The sequence below is a fragment of the Aedes aegypti genome, unplaced genomic scaffold, assembly GCF_002204515.2.
Source record: "Aedes aegypti strain LVP_AGWG unplaced genomic scaffold, AaegL5.0 Primary Assembly AGWG_AaegL5_hic_scaff_746_PBJ_arrow, whole genome shotgun sequence".
In the NCBI taxonomy this organism is placed as follows: domain Eukaryota; kingdom Metazoa; phylum Arthropoda; class Insecta; order Diptera; family Culicidae; genus Aedes; species Aedes aegypti.
Window position 1 is genome coordinate 1 of NW_018736434.1, and position 17,788 is coordinate 17,788.

The 17,788-nt window shown below is 41.0% G+C and overlaps 1 long non-coding RNA gene across 1 annotated transcript in view; it reads right to left on the minus strand.

Moving 5' to 3' along the window:
• Window positions 1-2,698: 2,698 nt before the first annotated feature.
• The window catches only part of LOC110681354, a 32,747-nt gene continuing 17,657 nt past the window's right edge, over window positions 2,699-17,788 (minus strand). Inside the window, exon 2 of the long non-coding RNA XR_002503173.1 lies at window positions 2,699-2,816. This is a non-coding gene — a long non-coding RNA (uncharacterized LOC110681354). The remainder of the gene's footprint in view (window positions 2,817-17,788) is intronic.

Sequence of the window (17,788 nt, forward strand, 5' to 3'; positions counted from 1 at the left end):
CGAAAAAACGGAAACTATTGATTTTTTTTCATGTAAAAAACACAATTTTTGTGAAATTGTATATTTTTCCTGAAAAGTCAAAATCTTTAGCCTTCATTTTGTCCAAAAAGATTGAAAATCGCCGAACGGTTCAAAAGTTATAATTTTTTTTAAATAAAAATTTTGCAAAATCGCGATTTTTCTGGTCACTTTATTTCGGAAATGGTCACCCTAATAAAAAAAAACAAAAATACGTGTATCCTTATTTCGGATAAGGAACAAAATAGCAAATTTTCACGGAATTCGGAGACCCACTAGATCGGTTTTCATGGAATGGCTGAATAGAAAATCGAAACTTTGTCTCAAGAACAAGCTTTTGATCTTCAAACAATTTTTCAGGCCAGCCATGTTGTATGCTGTAGCAATACTGCCCTTTACGCCTACTTGTCTCATGTTCTATGTGAACCTTATGGATCGTAGGACAAATATGCTTGGAACGGCAGAATATGAACTAGCTGTTGTTATACCAGGAAGAAAGCTCTGCAGAGGATTCAAAATAAAATTTTGAAAATGATTCTGAAACTATCTACCTGGTATAGTTACTTAGAATATCCAATGTTGAAACATTGGAACAAATGTCAAATAAAATAATTAACATTTTTAGGCAAAAAATCGTTGCAATCTTCTATTGCCACGATTAATGCGTTATACTTTTAGGTTCAGTTATGTTAAGTAAATTGAAAGCGTTTTTTTCTCTTATAAACAGGTGAAATCAACTCACCTGTAAAAATTCCTAACTGCTGTGGCAAATGAAATGTAATATGTGGCTAACAAAATGTTAACAAAAGTTTAATTTTGTTATAGCAAAGTAGGATGCTAGTGTTGTCTAACACAGAACACCTAGAAAAAAGAAATCAATGTACCTAATGATACTAATACAGAAATTAAAAAAAAGTGGCCGCCGCGACTGTTGATCGACTTGAATCTGTTATTGTGCTTTTACTAACCTCAGTCTGTCGCAGATTGAAAACAGTAAACTTCAAGACGTGCCACATAGGATCCAATCTCCCTAGCTAAAGCTAAAATATTTTTAATAATTTGAATACTTGTAGTGTTCGACAACAAAGAGCCATTCAACTATGAGATAATACTGTACAACATGTATCTATCAACAAGTTGCACAACAATTTTACATAAAAAGTTTCCCTTTGCACAAAATATTACCACTTTCATTTCCGCTATCACATCACAAGTTTTATTGTCATCCATCCCTAAAGCAACTGTTGGCCCGGTTATTTGTTTGGCATTGTTTTATTGGTATTTATTGAAAACTCTGTCCCCCAAATAACATCAAACAAGATGTGCTACATGGTCATATCGAAACCATCGTCACTGGATTGGGAGATATTCTACTCAACTGTGAGCTTATACGCTGCGTACAATTCGATGTGATCGGCGAGAATAGGAAGCTTGAGGAAGAATGTCAAATTGAGAATTTTCCATCGTTCACAGGAGATGCTTCCTATCGGACTGCAGAGCCATTTCTAAAAAAAAAAATGATGCTTCAACGTTTGCGTATATATATTTTTAACCTGCTGTTATCTGCTAGCACGTTCGGCAACCAGAGCGGTTCTGTTCTATCGCATATGAAGATGATAGTGGATGTGATAAATTTAAAATATATTTTTCTTTCCCGCGTTATGTGGTACTAGAGTTTACTTGGTGCTGGGAGCAACAGCAGTGTGATAAATGCATCAACTTTTGGTTGTCGAAATCGTACGACACAGGTGGAAAAAACTCACTTTTCTGTGGTATGTTCGTACGTAGAGTACTCTCTTAAAATAAAGTTACACATACACAAAATCTGGCTCTTCTGGACCATCACACCTGTGTGTAATTATAACGCATCCTAAAAAAATCGATTTTGTGCTGATTTCTGCTTCATTAGCATTCATTTTAATAACAAGTTTACAATATTGAACTGAATTGGTTTATGTTGAGTTCGTTTAAAAGTGTTGATGCTGTACGTTGATGCTGTACAGCCACATACCGAATGTTAAGGAGTTAAGCAATCTAAGCTTCTTCAGCACTTTTTATTATTTGAAAGTGTAGTTTTTCGTAGGAAGCTGAATTTTTTGACTGTTTGGGTAGCTTGATGAGGCTACTTCTGTTAGCGGGTTATAAGCAATTGGTCAGAAAACACTGTTAATGCCCTGCCCACTCCGTCATACAGAGAATGGTGCTTTTCTCCAGTGTATCGTCAATGCTATGAGTTGTATCACTAGATTGCCGGTAACAAAACTCCATATGCCAATTTTAATTTACCAATATACCTACTTGCAGTTATTGCTTTGTGATATGACAAATATACTTACCCAACAGTCACGTCGAAAATGTTAACTTCCGACCGAGCTCGACACCGCCATGTCACCAAAGCCCTTTCGCGCCACAATCACAGACGTGATCAGATCGGGAAATTGAGGTACCAGCTGCTAAAATGTCAGTCCCATCACCTGCGAATAGATAGATGACCGCAATTAGCATACAGACGGTGGAACACGTCTCAGGAACTTACCTCCGGTGGTATTTTCGCCGTATCACCAGCAAACATTAGCCCACCACACCAATAAGATACGAAGTATGCGGCTATCCACAGAATCGAACGCAATGAACGTTACCGGGAAAAATTTCTTACCCTTTGGTGTTCTAGTATCAGGAAGTGTTAAGTACAGTGGAAAGATAATTGGAGCAACTAATAGGTAGGTTATTCGTTTCCTAAATGTCTTTGGCCAAGACATGTTTAATGCCTCTGGTGGTTCATCTTCTAATTCGTTACCCTGGAATGAGAATAGCAATTAGTACGGGCTCCATTATAATATTATTAACCCCGCAGTGCTTATTGATTCTGTTTAATGATACCTGAGTCTCCAGTAGTTTTTTAATAAGGACTTTGACCTTAACTCACATTTTGAGCTAAACTCAACAATGAAGTATTTTTTCTTTTTCCAGTGAAGTTGTACATAAACCCAAATATGAAACCGAACAAAAAAAATCTTTTTTATTCGTAGTACTACCACTCAACATCTCCAAAACCTATAACATGTTTCAATGGGCGTTCGACATAACAAGCATCGACCGACAAGCATTCCATTATCATGCATTTTCCGCACTAAAACTCGTTTTAAAGCACTCATAAAAATTTTACGCTGTGCTATAAAAATTGACATTTCCGCAAACTGAGCTATATAGGTAGGCCTGTGATCCTTAAGAGACGGTGCTTGATGAACAGAGAGAAAAGCCTCTGAAGATGGAAAAAATGTAGAAATTGAAGTGTAGCGGTTTGTAAGAGCTATGTCCTTGAATGTAGGATTCTAGTATTTGCGTTTGCGACCGTTCGTTTTCCCTCGGAGTTCTCTTTTCAAAAGCTTGCCTACTCTTATTCTATTGTGGGAATCGTTGCTGTCGGTTGTGTAAAAAATGATTGTAATAAATGATCCTTAGCGGAGATGAATGTAACTATCCGTCTAAGCAAACTTATACTGAATGGTAAGAACATTACATATCTTACAAGGAACGAAGTGTTCAACGGTTATCCGACATTTCTGCTGTGATTTTCAAGTTATTGGAAACGTGAAGGTCATACTAGAAGCATTATATTTGCAATAGTTCATTTCAAATGCCTGTTCTTGCAGTTTCTCTGGTGAGCTTTCAATTAGTTTTGCACATTGTATGGAAAATCTTTGTGAAACACAAATTTATGTGAACAGCGTTATGCATTGTTTGCTTCACATATTTAAAGAGTATAAACGAAGAAAAATCAATTACTACTGGTATTCAGCGCTAGGAACGGGGTAATATTGGCCAGAGTTTACACAGCCCTAATTTCAAGTGAAAGTAACCCAAGCTCCTCGAAGTTGGTGGCCTGCAACGTAAATCACATGCTTGTTGTAATTTCCGAAGCGCGCACATAAACGAAGGGCAGTTTCAAAAGTTCGAAATGGAAATGTACCAACTGGGTTAATGGGTTTATACCATGGCTTGTTGGCACACGAGTGCCATTTCTTAAACGATTTACGTCCTTCATCACGTCGACAATGTCATTATGTTGGCTTCTCGATTGGCTCCATCTGTTTGAAGGATTATCGTTGGGCCAGTAGTGGCAGCAGTTGGTTTCTTTCCATCAATCACATACACGTATGTATGCAATGAGAGGACTACCATTTCCTTTTAAGAGGAATGGATACAGATTACATTTAATATATTTTTAGCTTTAGACTCGATTATTGTTGTTTAATTTGCAAGATTGGTGATTGCTTCGATACCTCAACAGGTTGTGAATGTTTGGCTCAACTCAGATATGAATTTATTTTTCTCCACTCCCTTAAGTGGTAAAATGTATATGAATAATAAACGCCGAATTAACTTTCAGCCAATTTAATTTAAAGCCTCTAAGCTTTTTATTGATAGTCATATATCGTCTTGAATAACCACGCCCAAGTAACCACTTATCCCGCTAAAACACCTAAATTATTGATAGTAGCATCTTCATGCTGCTTAGGAGAATATCTCTAGGTAACTAAAAATCATATTTAATAGGGGACGATGGGGATTTCATGACTATGAGCAAATGAAAATTGAATTTAGTACTATACCATTTAATTCCACTATTTTTTTTATCTTTTGGCAGATATAAGTATTTCAACCTCAACTGTAAGGCCTTCTTTAGTGTCGTGTATTACGGCCTTACTTTTACGTGCAAAGAATTTGTTTTTTTTTTTTTTAATCTGAATACATAGAAAAAAGCATTCGACATTGTTTGGCATGGAGACATGAATGTAAAATAAAAAAAATAGAATTTTACAACATCGTACATTTTAGGTTTTTCGTCAGCACTCTAAATTTGATAGCAGTAAAGAAATGATGAATAACACGCAATAACCAATGTTAAAACATTGAAGCAAATAAAATTATCAATAATTTTAGGCAAAATTTGTAGCAAATCTTTTATTGCCATCTTAAATTCTTTATATATTGAGCTGAAGTTAGGTTAGGTTTATTGAATATCTTTTTCGCTTATTTCTTATTTCAGCGGTCAAATGTAATTGGTGTTTTAACATACAAAACATCTAAACAATATGGTCATCAATATACAACTCTTTAGTCCATACATGCTGCTCAATTTGACAACATAATTCATGTCATCAAAAAATATATTGCGCTCAAAAAAGCTTCTGATTAATCTTACACTGGTTCCTTCATGTTCTATATATATATTTGATTCCAGCTAACACTGATAACACGATGATGATTTGTAAAGATTCAGCTAGAGATAAACAAAATCCAATAAAATTAACATATCTTGGTTATTATTTACTATAGTATAGTTCATTCCTCCCGTCTGCTTTCTTCGTTGAAGCAGATGCCATGCATCCTTTTGAACAGACTTTTGTTTACGGCCATCGATGTTGCATTAGACAATTCGGTAAAAATATGTATATGTGGCACCGGGCCGTCTAGAGCTGAAGACAGTGCAGCTATCACGATGTGTCTGCCACTTGTGACCGTAAAATAGTTGACTGTTTATTGGCACGAAAGTTGTTTGTCTATATTTTCTAACTCGTTTGCCTGTAGTTAAATCATTTCAAATAAATGTGTCATGGCGGATTAAAAAAACAGAGAAGTGCATTCAACTGCCCATAACCGCATATTTGTAACATTTGACAAAAGTAGGCATTGAGTAAATGGAATATCAAAGTGTGCATTTGATGGCAGTATGGGAAAAAACTTAAATTTCTTATAATTACCCAAGAATCGAAAGTGATTATTTGAGACTGAAATTTTGTATAGCTATAATCGCATATTGGGTGAATAGCCAGAAAATAATTCTGATAGAACATCATTGCTACTACATTACGAGGCTCTTTTATAATCTCAATGGCAACTGTTATGCGGTTACAATAACCAATCTAACAAAACAACTTGATATTTGTTTCAAATTTTCTAGAACAATCTCATAGATTTCGAAAGTGTTTGTTACTTGATGACTCACCATGGTATTAACTCGAAATTATCAAAAAATGACGAATGTGACAATATGCAGTTATGGGCAGTAAAGGTTGAATGCTTTTACCCTAGTACCTCTTAAGCCCTAAAGCTAAGTATGGCTGTTCGCTCAAGAAAAGTAAAAATTTCTGCCCAAGAAATGGTCAAGAAATTTCCTACAGTGAGCTCCATTTGAATTGGCATTTCTTTTTAAAACTGCGTACTGCGATCAAAGAAAAATGCTTTTCTTGAGCATTTCTTGCAAGAAATTTCCAACGCATCGAGATAGGCGATTACTTTTCTGTTGAAGTGCATACTTCGCTTAAGGCTATAAGTGGTAGTCGAAATACGCGTATATGTCAAAAATAAGCTATTAGGGCGTAATTAAAGGTACAAGGTTCTCCAATCTACTTTTTTGTTTCTCTACATTTTTTAATTTTTCGTAGTAAAAATATTCAACTGTCATATTAACTTAAACCACAATTAGAACTCAATTTATTCTTATTCCGGGTTTACCCGGAAATTAAAAATGTAGAGAAACAAAAAAGTAGATTGGAGAAACCTAGTACCTTTAATTACGCCCTAAATGGCTTATATTTGACATATACGCGTATTTCGAAATCTGCATCAGAAAAATGGTTTGAACTACGTGAAATTGGTAGTACTCTTACCCCGGGTATCACTCTTGCCCCATGTCCCTGTAATGTTCTCCAAGAAACATGTTAATAAGTTTTGAAAATATGATAAAACTTCATTTTGCGAAGTAATAATGAAATATTTCTAGAAGGAGTCCCAGTAATACGGCTATAATTTTGAAACGAATTGCGTGTAAAATGTATATTGGAGCATGTGTAGAAAAATTACGTATTAAGCTTTTAAGAGTAAGAACCTACAATTTTCCCAGTATTGCAGTGAATGATGATGATACAAACCGATGCCAAACATTTTTTTCCCAGATTGGGCTTTAGCATTGTACAATAAGATTTTGATAAATCTTGATCGTCTTTTTGGAAATAATGCAATGAAATTGCATCTTGCCGTATCGTTTTCATTTCTGTCGCATTCAGTTTTCAGTCTCACAACTTACGGCTCCCTGTGATATAGTGAGTGGGCAAGATACAATATATCAACCGCTATAGTAAAATGATTTACTAGAATATATAGATCTACGGGCATCTCCCTCCATTCTTTCAGCATGATGGAATATTAGTTTCCTTTAAAATTCATTGTTTGCCATCAAAAATTAATTCAGCTCAAACATATAAACACAATTCCTTTTGACCGAACAATCATGACAGGTGCTTACAGTGAAGCGAAAACAACACAATTAAAGGAACCGTTTTCTACGCCGTTCATCGCACATAAGTTTTTTTTTTCTCAGTACGACGGATTGAACATTGTTTACATTCTCAATTAGATGCGGTCGTTGAAGAAATTAAAAAAAAAAATCGAAAATTATAGAACAACTTTGACGGCGTGTGATTGTAATGAAATCCTTCAGTGCAGAAGTTCGTAGTTTTTCCATAGTAAAAATAAGTTCCCGGTGAATTTTCTTACAGCTAATAACGTGCATATAGCAGTTATTACTGAAACATATTTAAAATCTGCATCCAAACTAAAAAAAGATTCTAACTTTTTTGTTTATTGTAATGATCGACTTGATGGGGCATGTGGGGGAGTTGCAATCATCATTCATAGGCGTATAAAACATCAACTGTTTTCGTCTTTTGAAACTAAAGTTTTAGGTGTATCTGTTGAAACACAGATTGGTAAATATAATTTCATAGCTGCCTATTTGCCTTTTCAATGTCTGGACAGCAAGTTAATTTGTTCCAAACTGACTGTCTACGACCAACCAACCCTACTCATCCCTCGCTACACTACTGGTGCACTACTGGCTAGCGCAAGTCCGCAAAGATTATATAATTGCGATCACCAGGCCACTATCTCCGAGATGACCAAAACAATAAGTTTGTTGAACTCCCTACCCTGGTCGGAAACAATAGCCTTCCAGCGCCAGTGGTATTGCCATCATCTCCATAACAGTACCATCACTAGCACTCGGTAGATCGATATCCGATCGGTTAACGGCTAAGAGAGTGAGATCCTGACTACTGAGCGTGCAGATCTATTCATCGCAGTAGAATCAACCCAGAAACCAGTCGATTTTGGGTCGCCGGCAGGAACACTTGGGCACCGAGCCCACGCGCAATTTTAACTCGTCTAGCTCTAAGAAGAATATAGATATAAGTTTATCCAATATAGTTGTTTGTTCTTAATAAAGTGTAGTTTGTGTAACTTGTTTCTGTTTAAGTGGAAGTGTTTAAATTGGCTACAGAAGCAGTGCATGCATCACCATTTGGACCGGATACTTCAACTAAAGTTGATCTTAGATCTGATCGCGATCTCCTAATTGGATCCCCATACCCTTCGGTCGATGTCGGACCTGACTGCCCGCTGCATCATAGACGCTATCGAGCCAACGGAAGGTTGAACAGCCAGGTGCGTACATTGTGGTCCTTCGAACCGGATCGGGACCAGGGAAGGATCAACGGAAGCTCGATTTGGATGCTGTCGACACAGGGTCGACGAAAGGACGCTGATTGGTGCCATTTTGTCAGCCAGACAGGTTTTCATGCTGTGATTGTTCTCGTGGATGAAAGGATTCCCCGCGTCAAAGGATCATCGCTTTCAAGGGAAGAAAGGATATCCACCATCACTCTTTGGGATCAGCGTCGCTTGGTTTGGACATTCGTCGGGTGGTACTTTCTGTCAGGTTAGTGAATACCGCTTACTATATGTCCAGCCGATCCTAGGAAACTACTCCATTCTAACACCTACGTTTTTCCGCAAATCTGCATGCACAATACCACCGAGATTTGGATTTCTCGGAATTCTTCTGGAAATTGGATTTTCACGTCTGGTCTGGGATCGGATACGAACGCCATTTGAATTGCATGACTTCAAGTGGAAAGGGACAACAACCAAAGCTACGGATTGCCTCATTGCTGGAGGACACTCACTGGACTAGCGCCGAAACTTGTCTCACAGGTAAATGTTAAAGAACGAGTATAAGTCCAGTCGATGTGTGCCTTGCATTGTACTTACACCCAATTTCGACCATTTTTCTGGATCTTTTGCATCGGAGCCATTCTGGACAGGACTGTCTAGTGTTTTCGGATAAGACGTGAAGCTCTTGGTGCGCGTATCAACCCGAGATTATTGTGAGATTATCTGCCCGTCTTCATTCATCGGATTGGATTCCATTCATTGGATTGATGTTCAATACTGATGACCGAGTGACGATAGATGCCATCATCGTAGATCATCAGCGTACCACGTATGAATAAGAAGAGGCGGCACCAACGGAGATCTGTCCAGGTAAATGAACATTATTATAGCATATGTCGCCGAAGCAAGGCACAGTAAATACACCTGTTGATCGAATTTCGTATCCTCTTCGACTATTTATTCATACACGTGAGCCCTGTGGACCCCATCGGGTCTGTTGAATGCCTTTCGTGATTAATTCTCCGCTTCGGACCTTTGAGCTATTGCACGCTGGACTTGCACCGCTGTTTGTTGTCTGGGTAAGCCACAACAGTATATGTCCAGCCGTGGCATTTATTTTGAATACTACATCGTATATCCCTCCTCTTCATTCCTCTACTTTCGTTGGTTGCTGAGACGATCTGGTTGACGTAGCAAAATCACATTGCACATCGTGATTGGTTTTGGAAATTGATTATCGTTGGGCATTCTCGCCTGTCCCGTCAGGTTAGTGAACAAGATAGTATATGTCAGCCAAGCTAGGCGTATACGCGGAATACTACACCATCATCTCTTTACCTGTTACCGGTGAATTGAAACGTCAACCATGCCGCCCGCTGGATCATCTACGAAAAAACCTTCATTGAAGCAACTAACTGCAAGGCTTGTTGAATCGCAGTCTTCCCTTCAAGACATTTGGCTATTCATTGAGGATTTTAGAGAGGATACGAAGCTCTCTCAAGTGGAAGTTCGCTTGGAGAAATTGGAGGAGCTATGGGACAGATTTTCCGAGACGTTAGTTGAGATTAAATCCCATGATGATTATAAAGAGGATGAGTCTTACGACAAGGAAAGGCGGGAGTTCAACAATCGCTATTATGAGGCAAAATCTTTTCTTGTGGATCAGGTTAAGGGTTTGAAGGAACCACAATCCCTAGACCAAAGCGTGCGTCTCCCCGATGCGTCGATGCATGGTGCGCTTGATAACGTAAGGTTACCTCAAATCAAGCTGCAAACTTTTAACGGTGATATCGACGAGTGGCTAGGCTTTCGGGATTTATTCACCTCCCTTATTCATTGGAAACCAGATCTTCCGGAGGTGGAAAAGTTCCACTACTTGAAGGGATGTCTTCAAGGGGAGCCACGCAGTCTGATTGACCCGCTAAAAATAACCAAGGCAAACTATCAGGTGGCATGAGATATGCTGCTCAAGCGTTATAACAACAGCTAGCAGTTAAAGAAGAGGCAAATTCAATCACTGCTGTCGTTGCCTACGCTCTCCAAGGAGTCCATTGGAGAATTGCACACGCTTTTAGAAGGCTTTGAGCGGATAGTGCAAACCCTCGATCAGTTGGTCCAGCCAGCTGAATATAAGGATTTACTGCTGGTTAATATCCTCACGTCACGCTTTGATCCAGTGACACGCAGGGGATGGGAAGAATTTTCTTCTTCGAAGGAAATCGACTCACTAGATGAACTCAGGGAGTTCCTCAATCGGCGAGTGCACGTCTTGGAGTCACTACCACCCAAATCCACGGACACCAGGGGTGTTCATCCGCCTCCGTCACAGTCGAAGCAGAAATCGTCGTTCATAAGAAGTAGTTTCACCACAGCACAAGCGTCCGGGGGTCGCTGTGCATGCTGTTCCGGAAATCATCCGCTGTTCCAATGTAGCACATTCCAACGGTTATCGGTCTCGGACAGGGACGGTCTGCTGAGAACTCATTCTCTTTGCCGAAATTGCTTCAGATCGGGGCATCAAGCACGGGATTGCCAATCCAAGTACTCGTGCAGGAATTGCAAGGGTCGCCACCATTCCTTGGTCTGTTTCAAATCAGAAAAGGGTGGTGGAAATAAGGTTTCTGCGGTTGCAAAGGGCAACATTCCATCCACCGATATGGATTCCCAAGTAAATTCCAATCCCAGTTCCTCCCAGGTGGCTAACGCGGCAGCCACTGATACAACGGTTTCAAATGCGGCACACCAATACACTTCCAAGGTCTTACTAGCCACAGCAATCGTTGTAATGGTAGACGACGATGGAAATCGACATCCCGCTCGGGCACTCTTGGACTCCGGTTCCGAGAGCAATTTTATAACGGAAAGATTGTGCCAACGCATGAAGGTGACTCGAAATAAGGTGGAAATTTCGGTCCTGGGTATCGGACAGGCTTCAACAAGGGTTAAGCAACGGATAAGAGCGGTGATATGCTCACGAATATCCCCATTTTCCAGAGAGTTGGATTTTCTGATTCTACCGAAGGTGACTGTGAACCTTCCTACAACATCGGTCAACATTGATGGTTGGGACATACCAAATGGAATAGAACTAGCAGATCCTACGTTTTTTGAGTCAAAAGGCGTGGATGTCGTACTGGGAATTGAGTCGTTCTTCGATTTCTTCGAAACTGGCAGGCGGATTTCATTGGGTGAGCGGTTACCAATGCTCAACGACTCGGTTTTCGGATGGGTCGTTTGTGGAGGCGCATCGATTCCCACTAATTCACTCCAAATCAGCTGCAACACGTCATCGTCCGGACGGTTGGATATGTTATTAGAGCGTTTTTGGGAATGTGAAGAATTAGGATCAGAAAGGGCAATCTCGCCGGAGGAACGACGCTGTGAGGAGCTATACCAGCAAACAGTTCGTCGAGAACAGGACGGCCGGTACACCGTCGCACTCCCAAAGCAAAACGATACTATTCCACAGTTGGGTGCATCACGTGAGATCGCATTTCGACGGCTTCAAGGAACGGAGCGTAGACTAGCAAGGGACGCTGGTTTGCGAGGACAATATATCTCATTCATGGAAGAATACCTCGCGATGGGCCACATGCGGAAAATTGACAAGGCTACTCAGGAATCGGTCCAACGATGCTATTTGCCGCATCATCCGGTGGTCAAGGAGGCAAGTACGACCACCAAGGTACGAGTAGTTTTCGATGCTTCTTGCAAAACAGCGTCAGGAGTATCATTAAACGATGTTTTACTGGTGAGGCCAGTAATTCAAGAGGATCTAAGGTCGATTGTACTGCGGTGTCGTACACGCCAAATTATGCTGGTCTCTGATGTGGAAAAAAATGTTCCGCCAGATCTATGTTTGTAAGGAAGATCGACCGCTCCAATGCATCCTGTGGAGATCATCACCGATAGACGACGTTGAGGTTTATGAGCTGAACACCGTGACGTACGGTACCAAGCCAGCTCCCTTTCTGGCTACAAGAACGGTTAAGCAACTGGTGGAAGACGAAGAACAACGATACCCGTTGTTTTAAAATTCTCGTTAATAAAGAAAATAAAAAAAAAAAAAAAATAAAAAACGATACCCGTTGGCAGCCCAAGCAGCTAGCGAAGACGTCTACATGGACGACGTCATCACAGGTGCGGATAATGTCGAAACTGCGTTGAATCTCCGAGATCAACTTGACCAAATGATGTCCGGAGGTGGATTCCGGCTGAGAAAGTGGGCATCTAACTGTCCCAAAGTATTGGAAGGCATTCCGCCGGAAGACTTAGCCATTAAACAGTCATCAGGGGTCAACCTTGGGCCTGATCCGTCAGTAAAAACGCTAGGACTGACCTGGGTGCCGAAAACAGACGTTCTTAAATTCCAATTCCAAATACCCGATCAGGAGGAGGAGGAAAAACCCACTAAACGTAAGGTTCTTTCCATAATTGCCACATTGTTCGACCCACTAGGGTTACTAGGAGCCGCTATCACCAGCGCTAAGATATTTATGCAACAGTTATGGTCGGTACAGGATGAGAAGGGTCAAAAAATCGACTGGGATCAACCACTTCCTTCCACGGTGGGTGAGATTTGGCTGAAACTTCGCAGCCAATTACCAACGTTCAACCAAATCACTATTGATCGTTGCGTCGTTATTCCCGGAGCAGTGTCTATGCAAATACACTGCTTCTCGGATGCATCAGAGAAGGCCTTTGGTGCATGTGTCTTCATGAGGAGTGTAAACGCTGAAGGTTCAATCATGGTTAGGCTTCTTACTTCGATGTCTCGAGTAGCACCTTTGAAATGCCAGTCAATTCCGCGGCTGGAGCTTTGCGGAGCCCTTCTAGCGGCTCAATTATGCGAAAAGGTTCAAGCGTCCTTAAAGCGCACTATGGAAACGTTTTTTTGGACCGATTCAACCTGCGTGCTTCGCTGGATTAACGCAACTCCAACGACGTGGACGACCTATGTTGCAAATCGGGTTTCGAAAGTGCAAGCAATTACCGAAAATGGGCGATGGAGACATGTACCTGGAGTCGAGAACCCTGCAGATCTCATATCAAGAGGAATTTCGCCGGAAGAGATTGTAGGCAATCGTTTGTGGTGGCAAGGACCGAACTGGTTAGAAGAAAATCCGGAAGCGTGGCCGAAACTGCATCAAACTGTGACCGAAAATGCAGAGGAGGGAGAAAACGAGAGACGTCGGACAGTTATTGCAAACGTCACTACACCGAACGTCGAATTCAACGAGGAATACATCGGCAAATTCGCTTCATATAACGATATGATTCGCAGAACAGCATATTGGCTTCGGTTGATGGATTTACTGCGCAAACCTAGAACTGATAGGAAAAACGGATCCTTCCTGTCTACAGCGGAACTACGAGAGGCCGAAAACGTGCTCGTTAGGCGAGTACAGAAGGAAGCCTTTGCCAAGGAATGGAAGGCAATTATGAACCAATCTACTCTTCCACCAAGCTCTCCATTACGGTGGTACAATCCAACAATTTCTAAGGACGGAATCATGAGAGTAGGTGGCCGTTTAAGCAAATCTCATGAAACAGAGGACAGTAAGCATCCTATTCCTTTACCGGCCCGCCACGTCTTCACTCGTAAGCTCCTATGGCATTATCATGAGAGGCTTTTACACGCTGGTCTACAGCTTCTGTTAGGAGTAGTTAAACTACGATTCTTGCCCTTAGGAGGAAGAAGTGTCGCCAAACAAGTAGTTCACAATTGCCTGAAATGTTACCGTTCGAGACCAACACCAATCCAGCAATACATGGGCGACCTACCAGCAGCGCGGGTCACCGTTTCCAGACCATTCTCCAGAACAGGCGTCGACTATTTTGGACCGGTCTACATCCGTCCAGCTCCTCGGCGCCCCGCAGTGAAAGCGTACGTTGCCCTGTTCATCTGCTTGTGTACCAAGGCGGTGCATCTTGAATTGGTCACAGATCTTTCGACTGACCGGTTTCTCCAAGCTCTACATCGGTTCGTGGCAAGACGGGGGAAATGTAGCGATATCTACTCCGACAATGGCACCAATTTTGTCGGTGCTAGGAACAAATTACAGGAGTTCCTGAAATTATTGAAGGATCAAACTCACAGAGAGATTGTTGCCAAGGATTGTGCCATGCAAGGAATTCAGTGGCATTTTTCTCCACCAAGCGCCCCACACTTCGGGGGCCTCTCGGAGGCTGCGGTTCGTTCGGCGAAGAAGCACCTCCTTAAAGTCATCGGCGAAGATCCAGTTTCCCCGGAAGATTTCTCCACACTGCTCGTCCAAGTTGAAGGGTGCTTGAATTCTCGCCCTCTCACGCCCATGTCGGAGGACCCTGAAGACCTGGAGCCGTTGACTCCCTCGCATTTCCTTGTCGGCACGTCCCTCCAAGCTTTGCCGGATCCCAACCTCGAAGATATCCCACTCAACCGGCTTAATAAGTACCAGCTGATCCAACGAAAGCTCCAAGATTTCTGGCGACGGTGGCGTCGGGAGTATTTATGCCTACTTCAAGCCAGGGCTAAACGCTGGAAACCGCCGGTACAGGTAGAAATCGGCAAGTTGGTCGTTATCCAGGACGACAAGGTTCCTCCGATGCGTTGGAGAATGGGACGCATACAAGAACTACATCCAGGTGACGACAATGTGGTTCGAGTCGTTACCATAAAGACATCTTCAGGTGTGTTAACACGTCCGGTTGAAAAACTGTGCATTCTACCAATACCGGACTGCAACGACGAACCTGAGTCCGAAGCCACATCATCCAGCAACCAAATGTGATTTCCGTTCCATTTCCCCACCCTGTCGAAGAGGATATTCCTGTTTCTTTTCTCTTTTCAGAAATACGACATTTCTGGGTGGGTGAGGATGTCTACGACCAACCAACCCTACTCATCCCTCGCTACACTACTGGTGCACTACTGGCTAGCGCAAGTCCGCAAAGATTATATAATTGCGATCACCAGGCCACTATCTCCGAGATGACCAAAACAATAAGTTTGTTGAACTCCCTACCCTGGTCGGAAACAATAGCCTTCCAGCGCCAGTGGTATTGCCATCATCTCCATAACAGCACCATCACTAGCACTCGGTAGATCGATATCCGATCGGTTAACGGCTAAGAGAGTGAGATCCTGACTACTGAGCGTGCAGATCTATTCATCGCAGTAGAATCAACCCAGAAACCAGTCGATTTTGGGTCGCCGGCAGGAACACTTGGGCACCGAGCCCACGCGCAATTTTAACTCGTCTAGCTCTAAGAAGAATATAGATATAAGTTTATCCAATATAGTTGTTTGTTCTTAATAAAGTGTAGTTTGTGTAACTTGTTTCTGTTTAAGTGGAAGTGTTTAAATTGGCTACAGAAGCAGTGCATGCATCACCATTTGGACCGGATACTTCAACTAAAGTTGATCTTAGATCTGATCGCGATCTCCTAATTGGATCCCCATACCCTTCGGTCGATGTCGGACCTGACGGCCCGCTGCATCATAGACGCTATCGAACCAACGGAAGGTTGAACAGCCAGGTGCGTACACTGACTTTCGAAAATTGACTCGCAATAAGTCAAAATTTGTTTGTTATTGGTGACTATAATGCCAAAAATCGGTCATGGAATAATTCTCAAAGTAACTCCAATGGCAGAATTTTATTTGATGAGTGCTCTTCAGGATATTTCTCAATTCAATACCCTGATAGCCCTACATGTTTTTCCTGTTCTAGAAATCCATCTACGATTGATTTGGTCTCAACCAACTCTAGTCATCTTTGTAGCCAATTAGTTACTCATGCTGATCTTGATTCTGACCATGTCCCTGTTACGTTTCAAATATTCCATGAAGCGATTCTCAATCCAATTAGCTCCACTATCTATTATTTTCGTGCTGACTGGAATATATATGAAACATATATTGACTCTAATCTAAATGTTAACATTTCTTTACTAACAAAACTTGATATTGACAATGCTCTTGAAACTTTAACAAATTCCATTGTTGAAGCCAGGAGCATTTCGATTCCAAAATGTGAAAATTTGAATCCGTGGTTATAGACGATGATCTTAAACTCTTGATCCGTCTAAAAAACGTGAGGAGAAGGCAATTTCAACGCACTCGCGATCCTGCTATGAAAATTATATGGCAGGATTTGCAGAAAGAAATCAAAAAACATTATGCACAATTATAATAAATCCTATAGGAAACAAAAATTTTGAAAATAAAATTTCTCAATTGGACCCTGGCCCTTAGCCCTTTTAGAAATTATCTTCTTCTTCTTCCTCTTCTTCTTCTTCTTCTTATTCTTCTTCTTCTTCTTCTTCTTCTTATTCTTCTTCTTCTTCTTCTTCTTGGCATTAACGTCCCCACTGGGATAAAGCCGGCTACTCAGCGTAGTGTACTAAAAGCACTTCCACAGTTATTAGCTAAGAGCTTTCTTTGCCTAAGTTGCCATTTTCGCATTCGTATGTCGTGTGGCAGGTACAATGATACTTTATGCCCAGGGAAGTCAAGGAAATTTCCATTACGAAAAGATCCTGGACCGACCGGGAATCGAACCCAGACACCTTCAGCATGGCTTTGCTTTGTAGTTGCGAAGTCTAACCACTAGACTAAGGAATGGCCTAAGGAAATTATTTAAAATTTTGAAAAAACCCCGGAATACCGGCTTTGAAAGAGGAAAACAAATTATTACTAACTAATTGCGAAAAAGCTCAAAAACTTGCTATGCAGTTTGAAAGCGCGCACAATTTCAATTTAGGACTTACTAGTCCAATTGAAAATCAAGTTACTCTCGATTTCGAAAATATTCTCATTCAAGAGAACGTTTTCGAAAATGCCTGGGAGACTGATTTGGAAGAAGTGAGAACTATTATTAAAAAAATCAAAAATATGAAAGCTCCTGGCGATGATGGAATTTTCTACATCCTCATCAAGAATCTTCCAGAAAGTAGCTTATCATTCTTAGTTGATATATTTAACAAATGTTTTCAATTAGCATATTTTCCTGACAAATGGAAAAATGCTAAGGTTGTTCCAATTTTAAAACCAGACAAAAATCCTGCAGAAGCTTCTAGCTATCGACCAATCAGTTTGCTTTCCTCATTCAGTAAACTTTTTGAAAAGGTCATTTTGAACAGAATGATGGCCCACATCAACGAAAATTCAATTTACTTTGTACTGCCAAGTAGGCTTTGGAGTAGTCCATGGTAAGTCACTACACAAAGTGTCAAATATGTGTTCCGGTTCTTACAACTTTTTCTGTGCAAA